Below are 7,932 nucleotides of genomic sequence, written 5' to 3'. Positions count from 1 at the left end.
GCCACCTGCTCAGGGCAAAGTAAGCAAGAGCCAGGAAGGACAGGGAGAGACAAACGGTTTCAGACACTCAGGACAATGCCCCGATTTTATCTCACCTTGGAGGAAGTGTCTCCCATGGCCTGAGGCTCTTAAGGAGCCAGAAGAAAAACGAGGCCAGCTTCACCCTCAGGAACAACATTCACCGCGTGTAAAATCTACATCCCGGTTTTATCTAACTCTCCACACCAATCCTGTGATGTAGGCTCAGGGCAGTGAGGTTACTTGTCTAGAGTCACACACCTTGTGAGTAACACAGAGAATGCAGATTTGCTTCCAGGAAGGCTGTGCCCTTGGCTCAGCCCTCCATTCTCTGGCCTCCTTTGATGGAGCTGGAACAAAATTCAGTGTTTCCAAGTGGGATGGCTACTATTTTACTGAGACCCTCTGACTTCACCCTACAGCCTTCTTCTAAGACATAGGCTTTCGGGACCTTCTTTGATTCTTTTTTTTGACCCAGTGTTGGGGGGCTATTGCATCACCAGCAGCCAGGCCCCATCAGCGATGAATTCATCTCAAAGCGGTGTCCCAGGGCCAGCGGGAAGCCGCCAGCTGTCATATTCATTACAAAAGCTTCCCCTTTGCCTGGCAGTCACATCTAGGGCCCCACACTGCCAGGTCTTATTCAATATTCTGGTTTGCCCCATCCCCTTCTCCTTTAACTAATGGAGCAGGTAACTGTGGTTTTTTCTGTGGCTCCTAATGAACTGTGAGTAACATATGGTAGTTGCCTGGCTGGCTTCTTCAGTCTTTGTTGGGGCCTTCCCTGTGACGGGTCTCTGTACTATCTCAGGAAGGTGTCACCACCAGGAAACACCTACCCTGCACTTTGTCCATTGCCTCTCCTGGACAGGGCCATCAGAGATTGGCTGCAAGTCCTTCGGGGAGAGGAAATGGCCTCTGGCTTACAAGAGGCAGCTTGTCCTCAGAAGCAGGTGGCTGATAAGCCGGAGATAGAGCTGGGGCTGGGTCACAAAGGTGGCTTTTAGGAAGTTTATATCTGAACATGTGAGGCAGGCTTTAAGACAGGGGCTCTTGAGGCAACCCAGCATTGTGCAGGCTGGGCCTGGGGCCCACAGTGGCACAACTCCAGGGATCCTAGAAAGGCGGGATGGCTGGACATATGAGGGAGCATCAGGAATTTTTTTTTTTTTTTTTTTTTGAGACGTAGTCTCGCTCTGTCGCCCAGGCTGGAGTGCAGTGGTGCAATCTCGGTTCACTGCAAGCTCCACCTCTTGGTTTACTTACGCCATTCTCCTGCCTCAGCTTCTCAAGTAGCTGGGACTACAGGCGGCAGCCACCAAGCCCGGCTAATTTTTTGTATTTTTAGTAGAGACAGGTTGTCACCATGTTAGCCAGGATGGTCTCGATCTCCTGAACTCGTGATCCGCCCGCCTTGGCCTCCCAAAGTGCTGGGATGACAGGCGTGAGGCGCCGTACCCAGCCAGGAATGATTTCTAAGACCTGAGACCGCCCAACCTAGAGGAGAGAAGATAGGGTATGGGCGGTGACAGTCATCAAATCCTTGATTGAGGAAGAAGAGATGTTCTTAAGAACATCTTAAGAGAGGATCACAGGATAGCGGGCTAGGGAGGCGCATGGGGCTGTTTTCAAGAAGACCGCTCTCCCTTGAAAAGAAGCGCCCTCCTGGGTGGCTGGCACACCCTGAGTCAGTAGGAAGGGGTGGACTCGGGGTTGGGCATCGTATTTACAGCTCTGAGGATCCGGGACCCCAAATCTGACTCCAGGTGCTCTGACCGTTCCTTTCATCTTCCATAGTCTCTCCAAATGGGTCCACAGTTTTGTTTTTTTTTTTTGAGACAGAGTCTTGCTCTGTGCCCAGGCTGAAGTGCAGTGGCGCGATCTCTGCTTACTGTGACCTCCGCCTCCTGGGTTCAAGTGATTCTCCTGCTTCAGCCTCCTGAGTAGCTGGGACTACAGACACGTGCCACCATGCCCAGCTAATTTTTTTGTATTTTTAGTAGAGATGGGGTTTCACCGTGTTAGCCAAGATGGTCTCAATCTCCTGACCTCGTGATCCGCCCGTCTGAGTCTCCCAAAATGCTGGGATTACAAGCGGGAACCACCGTGCCCAGCCACAAAATTTGTTTTATACGTGTTCAAATCCACCCCCCTCTGCAACTTGTGAGGTGCTCAAAAGGTGCCTAAAAATGTCCCTATAAGATCCAGTTCTCTCTTTCCTCTTCCACCTCAGCCCTCACCACTCCTGCCTGCAGTCAACAATATGCCAGACTCAATTGTTTTCAGATCCTCGTTTGGGTCCTGCAGTTTGGAAAATCTCCAGGCAGTTCCCATGCTCTTGCTTCTTGTAAGCATATTGTCCCTGACTCCTCCTCCTTACTCTACTGGTTCAGTCTTGTTTACCTTTCAAGCCCTAAGACCGAACTTTCTTTGTGAACTCTCATCACAGACAGGATCAGGTCCCCTGCAAAGTGCCCTGGATATCACAGCACATGTCACGCTGCATTGCATTCTCCTGATAACCCATCTTTGTCCCCCAGCAAGACTACAGGCTCCCTCCAGGCACAGACTGTCTGTATGGACCTGGCACAGAGCTGGTACTCAACAAGCACATGTTGAAAGAATGGATGGATGGGTGGATGGGATGCCCATAAGATAATTTGTAATTTATGGCAGAGAGCCAAGCCCTCCTTCCAGCATGTTCTGGAGCTAGTCCCTGGAGCTTCAGGCAGGACATATAGGGGCCATTGGTCAGACCACCAGGCAAAGAAGTGAATGGGTTTTCATTACCATCAAGACCGTGATGGGCCGGGCGCGGTGGCTCAAGCCTGTAATCCCAGCACTTTGGGAGGCCGAGACGGGCGGATCACGAGGTCAGGAGATCGAGACCATCCTGGCTAACCCAGTGAAACCCCGTCTCTACTAAAAATACAAAAAATTAGCCGGGCGTGGTGGCGGGCGCCTGTAGTCCCAGCTACTCGGGAGGCTGAGGCAGGAGAATGGCGGGAACCCGGGAGGCGGAGCTTGCAGTGAGCCGAGATCGCGCCACTGCACTCCAGCCTGGGTGACAAAGCGAGACTCCGTCTCAAAAAAAAAGAAGAAAAAAAAAAAAAAAAAAAAAAAAGACCGTGATGAGGAGATAGGGAGTAACCCTTCCAGAGCCAGCTCTGTCCATCGGCTGTGGCTGTTGGAGGCTGGGCAGGGACCCAGGGAGTATTCTGATCCTAAAAGAGATCCAAGGCTCATTTTTACACAATCAGTCCAAGAACCACCTTCTTGCATCACCAAGTAGCAAGGCCCATTCTTTCTCCTTCTCAGTCTCCAGTCCCAGTTCTCTTTAACAATTGTGATAAAACTCACATAATGTAAAAGGACCATCTTAACCATTTTTAAGTGTACAGCTCAATGCTGCTAAGTATATGTACACTGTTGTGCAACCAACTTCAGAACTTTTCATCTTGCAAAACTGAAACTCTACACTCATTAAACAATTCATTTCCTCCTTCCCCCAGTCCCTGGCAACTACTTTTTTACTTCATGTTTCCTTGAGTTTGACTAGTCTCAATACCTCATAGAAATGAAATCATATGGTTATTTGTCTTTTGTGAAAGGTGTATTTCACTTAGCATAATGTTCTTAAGATTCATCTATTTTGTGTTATGTGTCAACATTTTTATGGCTGAATAACATCCCATTCTATGTATAGACCACATTTTGTTTATCTGTTCATCTGCCAATAGACATTTGGGTTGCTTTTACCTTTCAGCTATTGTGAATAACCCTGCTATGAACGTGGGTGTACAAATATCTCTTTGAGACCTTCCTTTCAATTCTTTTGGATATATACTGAGAAGCAGTATTGCTGGATCATCTGGTAACTCTGTTTCGTTTTTATTAAGGAAATGCCATGCTGTTTGCCACAGCAGCGGCACCATCTTACATTTCCACCAACAGTGCATAAGCGTTCCGATTTCCTCACAGCCTCACCAATACCCATATTTTTGTTTTGTCTTTTTTAAAACAGCAGCCATCCTAGTGGGTGTGTGGTGTTTCATTGTGGTTCTGTGCTTGCTTCGGCAGCACACATATTAAAATTGGAATGATGCAGAGAAGATATTTCGTTGTGGTTTAGATTTACATTTCCTTAGTGATTAGTGGTGTTGAGCAACTTTTCATATACTTGTCCATTTGTATATCTTCTTTGGAGAAATGTCTATTGAAATCATCTGCCAATTTTTTAATTGGGTTACTTGTTTTTTGTTGTTGTTGGATTGTAAGAGTTCTTTATATATTCTGGATATTAACCCCTTCTCAGGCATATGGTTTACAAATATTTTCTCCCATTCTGTAGGTTGCCTTTTTATTCTCTTGACTGTGTCCTTAGATGACACATGCCCAGCTCTTTTGAGGACTCTTTCTCTCTCTGTTTTCTATTTAAACTTTCGTTTGATATTTATTTTAAGCTGATTTCACCTAGCTCAATATTGTGAAGAGGCCCCAGAGAGAGGAGGAGGTGGTAAGATTAATGCTGGCTTCCAATCTTTGGGCCCCTGAACCTGATTCCATTCATTCCTTATCTACCCATGTATTCATTCATTCAGCAAACATAGAGTTTTGGAATCAAACAGATCTGGCTTTGAATGCAATGTTTCTGAGTCTCAGTTATCTCTCTGTAAAGCAGGGGAAAACTGGACATGTAGTCAAAAGAGAAGATTTGATGCTAGAAACATCAAACTAGAAACACTATGCAAAGGGCCTGCCCGGGGTGGACACTTCATAAACAGTAGCGATTGTCTTTTCTCAGTGGCCAGCAGTGGGCGGATGGAGCCCTTCTCCAGGGTCCCTTAAATCCCAGGGTCAAGAGAGTCCAGCTGCAGTTTATTTTCCCAAGAGATTAAGTGCTGTTGACAAATCAAAGCAGTACTCTGACCAAGCCTCTCGCCACAGTGGCAGTGAGAGTGACAAAGTCTCCCTCCTGTCATATGTTCCGACTCTGAAGGCAAGGAGGCAGGGAAAACACTCTGCCTGGCAGGGAGCCAAGGGAGCCCATGTTTGTGATGAGCAGAGTTTCTGTGAAAGACCTTGCACCGAAAACAGCAGCGCCCTGGGTCGCGTGGCGGTAAGATAAGCTGAGCTGCTCTGCAGTGTCTGAACCGTGGAGCTCTCTAACTAGGAGAGCAACTGGAAGGCTGCCTGGAAGAGGAGCGATGCTTCATTGGTCCTTCCCCTCCTGCCAAAGAATCCTCCTCTCCTGGAAGCCTAGGAGCAGCTTCAAAGCAGACGAGGTGGGGAGGGAGTCCTGGGGTTCTGGACCCCACTTCTAACCCTGGCTCTGCTCCCCACTGCCTGTGCCACCTGTTTCTGGTCTTTCTGAGTCTCAGCTCCTCACCTGTAGAATGAGCATAGGAAAAATACCTGGAAGGTGCGTGGTTTATGTGACAAGATTCATGAAGAGTGCCTGGCACGCGGTCGGCCCTGAGCAAAAGTTGGTTTCCTCCTCCTCTCCTTCCTCCTCAGCCTCTGCTTGCAACTCCACTCTCTAACTTCCACAGGCACAGGCGTGCACCCCCCTGGCTCAGCATCCTCGGGGCTCCTGCGCTCTCCCCTCCCTGGCTGCACAGAGCCTGACTTCCGGCTTGTGTTGCCTGCCTCCTTTTCCCTCCAGGAGGAGAACTTTCTCATCCCTCAGGAGCAGCTCCCACCTGCCACCCTTGCCTGATATTGCGGCCCATCTTGATGACACTGTTCCCAAGCCCCTTTGAGGACATACTACTCTGGTTTTTGGCGCAGACTGTACTTACTTTTGGTGGTAAGCATTTGTCCCTGGCATGCCCCCAGCTGGGCTGGGAGTCTGGAGAGCAGAGCTAGGATCTAAATCACGTACCTTGGGTGGGTAGCTCAATGCAGACCGCCACGTGTGCAGCGCCGCGTGTGCCCAGTGCTCTTCTTGGAACAGGGGTCTGAACAATGGTGGTGGCTGACAGATCGACCACACATGACTGACAGATGGACCCCCGGTCCCCTTTTCAAGCATCCGGTACTCCACCCTTCCCCCATCACGTACACACATGCTTACCTCCTTCCTTCACCAAGATGTCATAGCGGAACCTCTTACCATTTAATTTGCAAAGCCTACAGGTCCCTAGGACAGAAGGACATCCATGCTCTCTGTCTGTCCCCAACCTTGATACCCTGAACACTCTGTATGTGTGCCCTTAAGGAAGGTACCCTGACAGTTCCCATCCCTGAGTGCTGGGGAGTAGAGCTGGGAAAGAGGCTAGAGATGATCCAGGTCAATTTGTTCATTTCATGCTGAGGAAACTGAGGCTCGGAGAAGTTGGGAGACTTTTGAAGGTCACACACATTTGGCACATCCTGGCCTAGAACTCAGGGGTCTCTCTCTATTAATTTTACTTTAACAATTTGTCAACATTAGTGAGTCCCCACTGTGGACCAAGCCCCAGCTAAGCATTTTCACACTCATTCTTGCATTGAACTCGGATCATATTGTTTGAAATTGATACTATTATCATTGAACAGAGGGGGAAACTCAGGCCTCAGACTGGCCCAAGGCTCATGGCTAGTAAGTGGCCAAGTGAGGACTTGAACCCAGATCCTTCAACTGCTAGTTCAGCTCTCTTTCTGGCAAGCTTGAGCCCCTCTTTGGCAATACCAAAAGGTGGCTGAGGGAGCTGGCACCCATGTCCCACTGAGAGGAAAGGGTCAAGGTTAAGGCCCATTGAGATGCCGGGTGGCACAGATGATGGCAAGGGCCCTGAACAGCGGCTTTCTGGCAAAATGTGGCCCTGTTTTGCATAACGTGCAAATAAGATCTCATATTCCTCAGGAATTCTGCACAACAGCTCCATGGCTCAGGGTAGGCAGAGTCCCTGCTGAGCAAGGCTTCCTAGCCCTGGCTGACTCATATCTCCTCCTAGATGCCCCTTGCAATGCCAGTAGCTTCCACACCCAATCCTAGGGCTAATACTTTTACCTTCTTTGGGCTTTGGTCTCTTGGCCTCAAATGGGATGATGATGGTGTATATAAAGGTATTTCTTAGTCCGGGCATGGTGGCTCATGCCTATAATCCCAGCACTTTGGGAGGCTGAAATGGGTGGCTCACTTGAGGCCAGGAGTTTGAGACCAGCCTGGTCAACATGGTGAAACCCTGTCTCTGCTAAAAATACAAAAAAATTAGCCGGGCATGGTGGCACACGCCTGTAATCCCAGCTACTCGGGAGGCTGAGGCAGGAGAATCACTTGAACCTGGGAGGTGGAGGTTGCAGTGAGCTGAGATCACACCACCTGCACTCCAGCCTGGGCAACAGAGTGAGACTCTGACTCAAAAAAAAGGTATTTCTTTCTCCACTGAAACACCACTTTAGGGAGGTCAAGGCTCCATTAAAATATCTTTAGCCTCCACTTATGCTTCACAATAACAACAGTTGTGGCTTGTGATTAATTACCTACAACATTCTAGAACTTAGTTATATCCCTGCAATATCCTGTTTTATGGATAGGAAAATTGAAGCACAGAGAGGTTAAGCCAACTGCCCTAGGTCACACAGCTAGTAAGTGGCAGAGCTGTGATATAATCTCAGGATCATTCAATACCAATTCCAGGGCTGTTTCCATGACATCACAATACCTTTTCGTTTGCAATTCAAAGTCCTTCCTCCATAATCTGCCTCAACTTCCCTTTCTAACCCCAATATCAATCAGACAGGCCCACTTACTTGTCCCCTCTGGGTTTACTACCTGGGGTAGTCTCCACTATCTCTCCAGTGGCCTAAGTGTATACTTACTTTGGAGCCATTTGCATGAGTGCTTAGGTACATGTATGTATACGTATGTAGGGTTTGTGATATATATATATGTATGGTGCATATGTATTTGTTTGTAATATGTGTGTT

This window comes from Macaca fascicularis, chromosome 16 (assembly GCF_037993035.2).
Source record: "Macaca fascicularis isolate 582-1 chromosome 16, T2T-MFA8v1.1".
Lineage (NCBI taxonomy): Eukaryota > Metazoa > Chordata > Mammalia > Primates > Cercopithecidae > Macaca > Macaca fascicularis.
This window is presented reverse-complemented; position numbering follows the sequence as displayed.